Genomic DNA, 13,936 nt, shown 5'->3' with positions numbered 1-13,936 from the left:
CATTGAGTTACCCAAAGTGCTCAGGGCCAGATTTCCAATTAGGCAGAGTAGACACGTGTCTAGGGGCACCGGCATTCTAGGGGTGCCTTACACCTCTAAAACTGTGTGCAACACAAAGGCCAGTTGTGGGGGTGGGGAGGGCTGAAGATGCTGTGCCTAGGAGTGTGTAAGGTGGAAATCCAGCCCTGAAAGTGCTTACTATCTAAGGGCTCAGTCCTGCACTGAGAACCTCATGGTTGGATCTGTTTCAGAGTAACAGCCGTGTTAGTCTGTATTCGCAAAAAGAAAAGGAGTACTTGTGGCACCTTAGAGACTAACCTATTTATTTGAGCATGAGCTTTCGTGAGCTACAGCTCACCCCCACTGAAGTCATAGGGCTCCATTCATGTGCAGGCGTCCACTTGCATAGTTCTCAGCACAGCATTGGAACCTAATATAATACAAGATGCAACAAGTGAAAGTAACAAAGGGGCAAGAAGATGAGGCTAATAGTAATAAGATCACATGTGTACATATGCACTTACCTAGCCTAACTTGATGGTCCTGAATTAGTTTATTTAATTAATATAAACATCCATAATCCCCGCTGGCTCTCCACCTTGGCACTGTCAACTGGTAATTATTGAGGGCATCATTGCAAAATCTGGAAGGATTGGAGAGAGGACAGTTTAGAAACCTTACAGACTAGCTCTAAGAGTTTATTTCATGCATAAAGAGCTGTGCAGAAGAAAGCAAGAATTTACTTTATATCATGACCTTTTACAGATTCTTTAGAATTCTTTGGATGCATCTGGTCCTGCATGAGTGTAATGGACATTAACACTGACCATTAAAAAGCACAGCTGTTTGTATTAGCCTAAGATTTCTGTTAATACTTTTCATGGTAAAGAATGTATTGAGAATAATAAATAGTATTAAATGATGTTCTTGGTTTTAAAACTGTAGTGATTTACCTTGTGAAAGGAATTTGGCTTGCTGGTTGCGAACATGCGTGTTGCTGAGGTGGTCAAGGGAGCACGAACTGAATTTAATGAGAAATGCAATTTGTTAACAGTATAAAGATGTTAAGGATAAATGTGACCTTATTGTGACCCCTAAGTGAAGGGCCTCAAAACATCTGTGAGGGAAAACCAGGGTAACAAAACCATGGGTAATAAGCAGCAGCTGCTGCTGCTGCTGATAAAGAATAAATCTTGCCAAACTAGATTTTTTTGATACACTAACAAAATTAGTTGCAGGGAAAGCAGTGGATGAGATATACCTAAATTAAGAGCACATCTTCACTGTTCCGTTTCTCTTTCTCCCTCACCCTTTGGAGACACCTTCTCAGAAACCCAGACTTTTGTCTCCAAATAGGAGTCCTTCTCCTCTCATATAAAGTGCCTTGTTATCTCCCCTCTCTGCCTCCTTGGAGTCTTCCCCAGTTATACATTTGAGATCATTTTGAACAGCCCCCTGGGATCACTCTCTCTTCCACAGATGTCTCTCTTCTGAGGAATATATAACAGACTTTTATGAAATGACTGTTTATAGTTCCCATAACAGTCCATTGTTGCATATGCTGCATTGGACAAAGTTTGTAGTTAACGTTTTTTCTGGACTCCTTTTACAAAGTTATTTTTCAGGTATCAATGTACTGGTAATAGTTTTATCTGTTACATTGCCCTATTCCAAGGGCCATCAGTTCTTTCTTCTAGTTTAAGGTCTATGTTTTACTAATTTTTATGATTTGTAAGAGTATCATGTAGAGCAGTGGTTCCCAAACTAGCGGTGCTGCTTGTTCAGAGAGAGCCCCTGGCGGGCCGGGCCGGGCCGGGCTGGTTTGTTTACCTGCCGCATCCACAGGTTTGGCCGATCGCAGCTCCCAGTGGCCGCGGTTTGCCACTCCAGGCCAATGAGGGCTGTGGAAAGCGGTGGCCAGCATGTCCCTTGGCCCGCACCGCTTCCTGCAGCTCCCATTGGCCAAGAGCAGGGAACCATGGCCACTGGGAGCTGCGATCGGCCAAATCTGTGGAAACGGGCAGGTAAACAAACCAGCCCGGCCCACCAGGGGCTTTCCTTGAACAAGCGGTGCCCCTAGTTTGGGAACCACTGATGTAGATGCCCTTGGTAGCATCCTATTAGTATGAGATAAGCCCTAAAAGATTACAATGAATTTAACACAAGATACAACAAGGGTGTGTATCAAATGGAAGGGAAGGAGACTCAGGTAAGTGATTGAAAAGATTAGCTGATGGTTTTCTCAGCTCATCTGGTTTGTCAATGGATTTGCTGGCTTGCTTGCAGGTGCCAAATGTTTGATATTGTAGAGGTTCTCAACCTTTTTCTTTCTGAGGCCCCCCCACAACATGCTCTTAAAACTCCATGGCCCACCTGTGCTACAACAACTGGTTTTCTGCATAGAAAAGCCAGGGTTAGCGTAAGGGGGTAGCAAGCTGGGCAGTTGCCTGTGGCCCAATGCCACAGGGGACTCTGCAAAGCTACATTAGTCAGGCTTCAGCTTCAGCCCCAGGTGGTGGGGCTCAGGGCCCTTGGCTTCAGCCCCATGCAGTGGGGCTTTGGCTTTCTACCTCGGGCCCCACAGAGTCTAATGCTGGCCCTGCTTGGAGGCCCCCCTGAAACCTGCTCATGGCCCCTCAAGGGGCCCCCAGACTCCTGGTTGAGAACCACTGTGATATTGCACACTGTTGAACTCCTATCCCTTGGTAGCCAGCCGGGAGAGTGAAAACACAGGACTCTTTGTCAGGCATGGTAGGTTTGCAGGGGTAGAGGCTAGTGACCAATAGGACCAGCAAGCAGCCATGGCAATGGGAGACATAGCCAAAGCAGTGTGTTCTTTATCTTCAGCTCTTGAAAATTGTGGCCTGGCAGGGTTTCCTCTCCCCCCACTCTTGTGACTCCTGAGGAGTTCCTTGGCAAAAAAGAATGGGAAACTCACCAGTAACTTCAGAAGCAACAAATGGGCTCCTGTTATGCAAATAGGATTATGCGAATTGGGGTTATATTATACAAAACCTTATGCAAACAAAAAGTCAATCCATTCCAGGAACTTCTGGATCCGTAAATCCAGTAAATGGGGGGAGGGAAGCTCAGTGGTTTGAGCATTGGCCTGCTAAACCCAGGGTTGTGAGTTCAATCCTTGAGGGGGCCATTTAGGGATCTGGGGCAAAAATTGGGGATTGGTCCTGCTTTGAGCAGGGGGTTGGACTAGATGACCTCCTGAGGTCCCTTCCAACCCTGATATTCTATGATTCTATGAAATCTGTGGATTCAAAAAGACATCCAGTCAGTCAGCAGGTCTGTAAGTGTTTTCTTGATCATGAGTCAGTCAGTCCATTCATCCTACAAGAATCCAGAAACGAATTTTTTTTTAAAATGCCAGACTAGCAAATAATTGAAACTGAAATAATAGGAAAACACCAATCCCACTCTATCATTCATGCACACACAGGAGCAGTCCTTTATTCTGCAGACAGATGCTTAACTTCCCTTTTTATATTTTGGCATTGTGGCTGAACTCTGAACAACATTTGACACACAATATTTGGATGAAAGGTTAGACTTAAAGTCTGTCTTAAAAATCCCAATTCTGGCACTCTGTTTTCACTTACAGGCCTCCCTTTGCCTCACAAAGGTGCTTAAGGACATGTATAGTACTTAGGTTAGACACATTCGTAAGAATCTAAATGAATGAAGGCCTTACAGATTGTGTAGGATATTGAATGCATAAACAATATGGAGCTGCAATCAAATGTAATCATTATGAATTTGATGGAAATACAGAACTCCACTGCAGTTTAGGGCAGTATACATTGAAGTAATGTCATATAGCTAAGTAATAGCCTCTCTCTCTATAGCTCTAGAAGAAAAACCTTGAAATATTGCATTTAGCTCTGGGCACCTCACCACTGGAAAGATATTAATAAGTGGAAAGGTGCTCAGAGAAGAGAAAAAAAATCAAATCAAATCATTGCTTCAGAGACTGACTTAAAAAGAAAAGGCATGTATTGCTTGACTTTCAAACGTGTTAACGTCCAGAGCTCCCACCGAAGTCAAAAGGGGTTGCTATTGCTCAGAAACTCTGGAAACCACATTAATAAAATATCATATTACTAAGAGGAAAATACTGGGGGAGACATGATAGTATTTTACAAATCTTTGATATGAATACTGAAGCATATGAACACTGAAGATGGAGAGGGACTATTTACAAGGGGGTACAACTAACACCAAAGGGACGAAATTAAGAATGGAAAAAAATTGGAAAGAATAGTAAAGATACATCCTTAGAGTCAAATATATTTGACTGTGGCATAGTCTCCCAATAAAAGTGGTGGGGGTCCCACTTTTTGGAACACTTAAAATCAGTGTGGACAAGACACTAGCAAATGTATAAAAGGGAACAGTTGTTTCTTGACAGAAGAATAGAGTAAATGACCTCAAACGTTTCTAACTTTTATGATTCTTCTAAGCTGATATTTAAAAAAAACAAACACAAGGTGGGGACAAGGGTAGTAATGTTACCTGAGCTTGAAAATTGTTCTAGAGGATCCTTCAGACAAACTGTTAAATCATGTTTCTTTCTGGCATGGTGACATAGTTTGTCAAAAAGTATGATTTCTATCATTTATGGAGCACCACATAATCTGGAGAATTGCATGATTCTAGGTAAGGTGACAACTGAAAATGTTCTTTTTTCACTGAGCAATACCTGAGAACTTTCTAAACTCAGAATGAGTTTGAGAAATTCACATTCACTTAAACACTGTTTATATAGCACCACATAATCAGATAAGATATTTAATTCCAGTTTCTACTTTCTAAGTAATATAAATCACCATTTGTCTTCATCAGATAAATAAGGGAAGGGAAGTCCTGAGAATTCTTATATGATTAACATTGCTAGAGACCTAGTTCCTATTATTAAAACCCACTTATGGTCTGATCCAACTCAGAGTGAAGTCAATAGAGAGACTGCATTGACTTCCATTGTCTTTGGGTCTCTGAGCCTAAAGGCTTGAATAGTATTGGGTAAAATTGCATTTGTCCATTATTTGAGGGCAATATCTGGTAGATTAAAATAGTATACAAGAGCTAAGTGTAATAGTTCATTATTTCTACTTCTCATGCCAAATGAAACTCAGAAGTCTAGAAATGAGCAAAAATATGAATAAATAGTGATGGCACTAACATTGGCAAAGGGAGAAATGTAATGAGGGCCTGCAGACACGACTGGCGCCACTGCTATGCCTACAGCAGATCTCAAGTGTGGAGAGGGAAGTTAAAAGAAGGCCTCGCTAAGTTTGGGACTGACTAGGGTGGGTGGAAAGCAGAGCTTGGCTTCTCCCTTGTGAGGGAAGTTTGGTTTTGGCCAAGAGTCAGGGATAGCTTGCTGCCTGGAGTAGCCTGCTGGTGGATGAGACGGTCTGGACCCATGGAGACTGACCAAAGGATTGACTTCATGAAGACAAGCCCTGAGTAGGACGGGGTCCGGCTGAGGACTTCTTGGGTGGCCCTGTTTTGAGTTCTTAGCATTCTTCTTATTTTGGTGCTTTAATACCCCAGAAGGGGTGGGTCTCAAGTGTGTCTTAGCCAGAGGGCTAAAGCCCTCTGTACTGAACCCCATGAGAGGCAATAACTAATTGTCAAAGATCCTGTCACAGGATGAGCAGTGCCCCATTTGGTTACATGGGGGCTCCACCAAGACAGACTCTGTCACAAGAAAGTTTTGAAAAGGTTTATAAACTTCTTTCAATCTCAAAAATGATGGGAAATATAAACTTTAATTATATGGTAATAGTAGGTTATAGGTCAGGATATTTCTTGAACAGTGCTCAGTGATATGGCAAAGGACTCTGTACATCACCATAAAATAATTTCCATTGTTCAAGTGGTATTTTGCCCGTCTTCAGCCTTATAAAACTTCATAAGGACACCTTATCTTTGCTGGAGGAAGTGACCAAATGATTGGCACCATTCCCCATATTTTGAGGGACTGCCTTAAAGTTCAAGAATAGTGGACCACAGTTATATCAGTACCCTTTGAAAACGGAAGGAGTCAAGCTGCCTCATGACAACTCATGTCTCATGGGGTAGGATCAGATGCTAAAATAGGAAAAGAACATATTAAGAATTATTTAGATTAGATGTCTTAAAGACTGCACAGCCTGATGAAATAGTTCCCAGAATACTTAAGGAACTATCTGAAGAGATCTCTGGGCCATTAGCAAGTATCTTTGAGAACTCATGGAGGATGGGAAAGATCCTAGAGGACTAGAAAAGGATATAGGGATATAGTACCTAAGGACAACCTAGGGAATTATAGACGAAACTGAATATGATTCAACAATGTAATACTATTGCGAAAAAAGCTAAAATCATTCTGGGAAGTGTTACCAGAAGTGTTGTAAGCAAGACATGAGAAGTAATTCTTCCACTCCACTCAGCCCTGATAAGGCCTCAGCTGGATTATTGTGTCCAGTTCTGGGCATCACACTTTGGAGAAGATGTGGACAAATTGGAGAAATTCCAGAGGAGAAACAAAAGTGATGAAAACATGACCTCTGAGGAAAGATTTTAAAAAATTGAGTTGGTTGTTCTGAAGAAGAGAAGCCTGAGGGAGGATGTAAGTCTTCAAATACATAAAAATTGCTATAGAGAAGAGTGTGAAAAATTGTTCTCCTTAATCACTGAGGACAGGACAAATGGTAATGGGCTTAAATTACAGCAAGGGAGATTTAGGTTAGACGTGTTGGGGGGAGGACAGAGGGGATAGTTAAGCACTGGAACTAATTACCTAGGGAGGCTGTAGAATCTCTGTCATTTGAAGGTTTTTAAAAACAGGTTGACAAACAGTGTCGGGGTGGGCTAGATAATACTTAGTCCTGCCTCAGTGCAGGGCACTGGACTAGATGGCCTATCGAGTTCCTTCCAGTCCTACATTTCTGTGATCCCTTGAAGACTTTACTGGGGTTATCACTTGGGGATATACTCACTATGAAGCTGACCAAACAACATGTTTACTGGTGGCAGCTAGATATGCAGTTTGAACACTTCTGGAAAAGACAAGAGCCCCGTGATTGTACTGGGTGGTATAGAAAATCTGTGACATATTCTCAATGGAAAAAATTGATAGATGACTTCAAAGAGAGAGTTGGTACCTTTTAATCAAGTGTGGCTGCCCCTTCCAGAATTTGATGAAAAGATCATTCAAATGTAACCAGAGAATAAAAGGTTTCTCTGTATAAGAAAATCAGAACTTCTCACTACATACTGAAGATTAAAGATGTATTTTTAAGCATGTTGAATGTGTTGCATTTATTAGATCTTTCTTTGAGATCACATTGAACAGTCAAAATGAAAATGTTTCTTTATGTTGTATCTTTTTGTGCATGGATTTTCTTCAAGCATAAAATAAAATGGTCTTTTGAAAATGATTGTGTTTCAATCTTAGTTGAAGGATTGAGTAAAAGCTGGGGACAGTCTTTATTCTGGCCAAACTGTTTGCTTTTCTTATGTGGAGCTAATGTGGAAGAAATAATAATCTATCTTTAAAAAAAGAAAAGGAGTACTTGTGGCACCTTAGAGACTAACCAATTTATTTGAGCATAAGCTTTCGTGAGCTATAGCTCACTTCATCGGGTGCATATTGTGGAAAATACAGAAGATGTTTTTATACACACAAACCATGAAAAAATGGGTGATTATCACTACAAAAGGTTTTCTCTCTCTCCACCCCACTCTCCTGCTGGTAATAGCTTATGTAAAGTGATCACTCTCCTTACAATGTGTATGATAATCAAGGTGGGCCATTTCCAGCACAAATCCAAGGTTTAACAAGAACGTCTGAGGAAGGGGGGAGGGGTAGGAAAAAACAAGGGGAAATAGGTTACCTTGCATAATGACTTAGCCACTCCCAGTCCCACTGAGAGTTACCAAAAGAAACTACAGCATTTGCTCAAGAAACTCCCTGAAAAAGCACAAGATCAAATCCGCACAGACACACCCCTGGAACCCCGACCTGGGATATTCTATCTACTACCCAAGATCCATAAACCTGGAAATCCTGGGTGCCCCATCATCTCAGGCATTGGCACCCTGACAGCAGGATTGTCTGGCTATGTAGACTCCCTCCTCAGGCCCTATGATACCAGCACTCCCAGCTACCTTCGAGACACCACAGACTTCCTGAGGAAACTACAATCCATCGGTGATCTTCCTGATAACACCATCATGGCCACTATGGATGTAGAAGCCCTCTACACCAACATTCCACACAAAGATGGACTACAAGCCGTCAAGAACACTATCCCCGATAATGTCACAGCTAACCTGGTGGCTGAACTTTGTGACTTTGTCCTCACCCATAACTATTTCACATTTGGGGACAACGTATACCTTCAAATCAGCAGCACTGCTATGGGTACCCGCAGTGTGCCAACATTTTTATGGCTGACTTAGAACAATGCTTCCTCAGCTCTCGTCCCCTAATGCCCGTACTCTACTTGCGCTATATTGATGACATCTTCATCATCTGGACCCATGGAAAAGAAGCCCTTGAGGAATTCCACCATGATTTCAACAATTTCCATCCCACCATCAACCTCAGCCTGGTCCAGTCCACACAAGAGATCCACTTCCTGGACACTACAGTGCTAGTGAACGATGGTCACATAAACACCACTCTCTACCGGAAACCTACTGACCGCTATTCCTACCTACATGCCTCCAGCTTTCTCCCTGACCACACCACACTATCCATTGTCTACAGCCAAGCTCTGCGATACAACCGCATTTGCTCCAACCCCTCAGACAGAGACAAACACCTACAAGATCTCTATCAAGCATTCTTACAACTACAATACCCATCTGCAGAAGTGAAGAAACAGATTGATAGAGCCAGAAGAGTTCCCAGAAGTCACCTACTACAGGACAGGCCTAACAAATTAAATAACAGAACGCCACTAGCCTTCACCTTCAGCCCCCAACTAAAACCCCTCCAACGCATTATCAAGGATCTACAACCTATCCTGAAGGATGACCCAACACTCTCACAAATCTTGGGAGACAGGCCAGTCCTTGCCTACAGACAGCCCCCCAACCTGAAGCGAATACTCACCAGCAACCACATACCACACAACAGAACCACTAACCCAGGAACCTATCCTTGCAACAAAGCCCGTTGCCAACTGTGCCCACATATCTATTCAGGGGACACCATCACAGGGCCTAATAACATCAGGCACGCTATCAGAGGCTCGTTCACCTGCACATCTTCCAATGTGATATATGCCATCATGTGCCAGCAATGCCCCTCTGCCATGTACATTGGTCAAACTGGACAGTCTATACGTAAAAGAATAAATGGACACAAATCAGATGTCAAGAATTATAACATTCATAAACCAGTCGGAGAACACTTCAATCTCTCTGGCCACGCGATTACAGACATGAAAGTTGCGATATTACAACAAAAAAACTTCAAAACCAGACTCCAGCGAGAGACTGCTGAATTGGAATTCATTTGCAAATTGGATACAATTAACTTAGGTTACCTTACATAATGACTTAGCCACTCCCAGTCTCTATTCAAGCCTATTTCCCCTTGTTTTTTCCTAATCCCCCCCCCTCCTCAGACGTTCTTGTTAAACCCTGGATTTGTGCTGGAAATGGCCCACCTTGATTATCATACACAGTGTAAGGAGAGTGATCACTTTACATAAGCTATTACCAGCAGGAGAGTGGGGTGGGGGGAGAGAAAACCTTTTGTAGTGATAATCACCCATTTTTTCATGGTTTGTGTGTATAAAAACATCTTTTGTATTTTCCACAGTATGCATCCGATGAAGTGAGCTGTAGCTCACGAAAGCTTATGCTCAAATAAATTGGTTAGTCTCTAAGGTGCCACAAGTATTCCTCTTCTTTTTGCGAATACAGACTAACACGGCTGTTACTCTGAAACCACTCTATCTTTAAAGTACTAAGAACATATCCAATTCCTTAAACTAATTGCTTTTAATTTTTAAAAGGGGATAATAAAAATATTCAGGATGTGTGAATGCCTGTGTATATTTCCCATACACCTTACCTTGGGCTTGCTGAACTTTATGGGCAAGAGAGGGACTATATCTCATTCAAAAACATCTCCTTCTTTAGTTGTACTCTGAACAAATCGCAGTAAATTGCAGCATGAGCTAATGTCAACTCCCTTTTGTAATGCAATTTTGGAAGTGCTGTGGAGTCTGTTCTTTCAGGGATGATGAAAAATAAGACCTATGAGTCATAAGTTCTGCTGTACGTCAGGTATGGGGAAAAAAAGGGCTGCTAGCAGGCTGGATAACATCTAACTGCTCAACTTACATGTTTGACTCCTGCCCCATGTTGCCCTATTTTTAAAACAATCCTTTTCTCCCCCTTGATGAGGCAAGTGACAAAATTTCATACAAACTCTCAATCCTTTTTAGACTTTGTTCTCTTGTTTGATGCTCTCATATCATATCACACAATACTGCCCAGCTGTCTGCAGTCATGAGGCAGTAAAAAACATTTTCAGAACTAATTCATTTGCATACATGCAGCAACTTTTGACTTCCCTTTACTGTACAGCTTCCGTCAGCGTGGTGCCAGCACTCTCAACTGTGTCCTCCCAGGCAGACTTTCCAAATATTGTTCTGCTGCTATGTCTATTAATCTCTACTGGTCCTGGACTTGCATCACCAGTCTGTCAAGTACTAGTGAAGATGTATGGCTTGCTCCCTGGAGGAACAGGGTTCCCTAGGCTGGTTCCTTTCCCTTCAACTCTCCCCCCCGCCCAATCTATCCAAAAAGAGCAGTCTTCACAGCTCCATATTCTGCAATAGTACTCTTATCTAGGGGTCTATGACGGGGTGTATGAACCCCACAGTGGTGAAGTGAGAGTTAAGGAGTTGCTCTGGACCCAGGAAGCCCCATCTCACTGGGTACACGACCTGTGGAGGCAGAGTCCAAAAGGGAGCAGCTCAGTTCAGTCTGGGCAGACAGAGGGGGAGAGAGAGTTGGGTGTTGCAGCCTCCTGCAGAGGAGCTGCTGAGGCTCCAACAGGCCAGCACCAGGCCCTTACGGTCAAGCTGCTGCAGACCCTTCAGCCGTGGGGCCCAAGAATGACAAGTTGTCAAGGTTCCTCCCCCACTCTAAACTCTAGGGTACAGATGTGGGGACCTGCATGAAAAACTCCTAAGCTTACTTTTACCAGCTTAGGTTAAAACTTCCCCAAGGTACAAATTAATTTTATCCTTTGTCCTTGGAATAACCACTGCCACCACCAAACTCTAACTGGGTTTACTGGAAAACGTAGTTTGGACACGTCTTTCCCCCCAAAATCCTCCCCCCCTTGCACCCCACTTCCTGGGAAAGGTTTGGTAAAAATCCTCACCAATTTGCATAGGTGACCACAGACCCAAACCCTTGGATCTGAGAACAATGAAAAAGCATTCAGTTTTCTTACAAGAAGACTTTTAATAGCAGTAAAATCAGGATGGTAGATATCTTACAGAGTAATTAGATTCAAAACATAGAGAATCCCTCTAGGCAAAACCTTAAGTTACAAAAAAGACACACAGACAGAAATAGTCATTCTATTCAGCACAATTCTTTTCTCAGCCATTTAAAGAACTCATAATCTAACGCATACCTAGCTAGATTACTTACTAAAAGTTCTAAGACTCCATTCCTGTTCTATCCCCGCCCAGCAAAACAGCATACCAACAGACACAGACCCTTTGTTTCTCTCCCTCCTCCCAGCTTTTGAAAGTATCTTGTCTCCTCATTGGTCATTTTGGTCAGGTGCCAGCGAGGTTACCTTTAGCTTCTTAACCCTTTACAGGTGAGAGGATTTTTCCTCTGGCCAGGAGGGATTTTAAAGGGGTTTACCCTTCCCTTTACATTTATGACACAAGTCACCACAGATAGAGGGAGACCCTCTACAAAGTAACCAGAGAGAACTCCAAGAGGGACCCTAAGACAGACTAGTGGCACCAACAGAGGAACCAAAGCTGGGGTAGGAAGTGGCCCAGGGAACAGATGTAGGGGCAACTGCCCCCTCACCCACATATTTTGAATTGTTTTTGAGCCCTTGGCTGAAATCTGGTGGAGTATGTCTGGGTTCCCCTACCCCAGCCACTTACTCTCTTGCTACTGGGCTATATGACTGTGGACTCTCACCATTGGGCAACACAGCCATTGAATCCAATGGAAGATAGGTGCCTAGCAGGAGTTTCAAAGGCACCTAGTGTCTATCTGTATCTTCAGTATCCTCTTAAAAATCTAGCCCTAAATTGTGCCTATCTTTCACAGGCACAATCATGTCTACAGGAGTCTACTTTGGGTTTACACCTCCTTCTACTCTCCTGTTTTAGTATGACTACCCCAATGGAAGCTTTGATTTGGTCCAAAAAATCAGATTTTTTAAAAGATACATCCTTTTCCAAAACAGGTTTACTGAATCCCTGACTAAAACTTCTATAAAATAAAAAGCTCACAATGAGTTACAAAGTACTAACACTTCTTTCCAGTTAAAATTTTCAGTATTTGTTCCTTGATGTTACCATCCAATGACCTCTGTTAAATTAAACTGCTAACACGGCTCTAGGGTGCTATGGCAACGGGTCGATTTGATTTACATGCTATCTGGGTAACTATCTGCTGAAATGCTGCATAGATGTAACCCAATTATTGGTCGCCACCATCTTTTTTTTTTTTTTAAACTGTGTGTAGCTACTGTATTATACCAGCAGATTTCTAATTGCTTCTAACAGGGTTTATTCTCCTTAGCCCTGATATTCATTTCATGTGCTATGGGAAGAGGGGAGAGAAACTCCTGGGATAGCAAACCGAAATAAGCAAACACCCTGATGATTTTAGATGTTAAATACAAACATTAATTATACAGAAGATTTCTCAATCCAAGTACTACACTGTGCCCTGGTATTGCACAAACATTTTTCCATAGTACAGCACTTTGAATGTGTACTGTAAAGTGATATGTATATGCTAAATCATGGTGATTTCCCTTTTTATTAAGGATCATTGAAAACATTTTAATCTGACTAGCATACTTTGAAGAATAATAGCAGTGCAGTAAAAGTGCTCTTGTGGCGCACAAGCATTACAGAGCTGGAGATGCTGGCACTACGGAAAAACTATCTAGAGAAAAGGTCTGCCTGCCACAAAAGAGTTAACCCCCACCCCCCCAAACCTCCTGCTCTGTGGCTGTCAATGCTGGCACTGATTAGCCAGGAGGTCTCCCTCCAGGTGTGTCCCACCCTTTCTACCCCCCCTTTTTGCTGTTGTTGTAACACTCAGAGCAGACAGGATTGGACCACAGGCTCAATCTAAAGACCAAGGATCAAGCCCCAAATTTGTGTGCATCTTAACATGTTATATAAACCAAACAACATAATGGATGAGAAACTCACCTGGCATAAATCAATGCAGCTCCATTGAAATCATTGTGATTTACACTGGCCGAGGATCTGCAAAAATAATTTTGCATCATTTAACATACATTGCAATAAACTGCATTTTTATCTTCCTTGCTTCTATTGTCTTCTACTTTATTTTCTTTCCAACTACTCTGTATTTTGTTGTAGCAGTTCTCACATCTCTTGCAGTGCCTCTTTTCACAACCCTCTGCTATGGTTAGGAGCATCTGTGTTATAACGTGTGTTTTAATTGGCCTTTGGGAGATTAAAAAAAAGGCCCAATAGCTGTTAGCCTAGGTATTTTAGCCTTACATCCTTTCTTACTCAAGACAGTTTTTTTGTATATATTTGAACATATAGACTACATGCAGTTTATGCATGGAGCGTTCAGGACACTAAAACTTCCATTGATGATGATGATATAATCAGAGTGATACCACTAGATGTGAAATAATGAATATTCTGAACTGCTTGTGGGC

At 42.3% G+C, this 13,936-nt stretch overlaps 1 long non-coding RNA gene across 1 annotated transcript; it reads right to left on the bottom strand.

Annotated features, from left to right (window-relative positions):
* Positions 1-346: 346 nt before the first annotated feature.
* On the bottom strand, positions 347-13,609 carry LOC142071766 (uncharacterized). Its single transcript, XR_012667959.1, has 3 exons — positions 13,452-13,609; positions 525-643; positions 347-430 (listed from the first exon to the last, which is right to left on the bottom strand). It is a non-coding gene; the product is annotated as an uncharacterized LOC142071766 (long non-coding RNA).
* Positions 13,610-13,936: the final 327 nt, after the last annotated feature.

Source organism: Caretta caretta, chromosome 4 (genome assembly GCF_965140235.1).
Source record: "Caretta caretta isolate rCarCar2 chromosome 4, rCarCar1.hap1, whole genome shotgun sequence".
NCBI lineage: Eukaryota > Metazoa > Chordata > Testudines > Cheloniidae > Caretta > Caretta caretta.
This window is presented reverse-complemented; position numbering and strand designations above follow the sequence as displayed.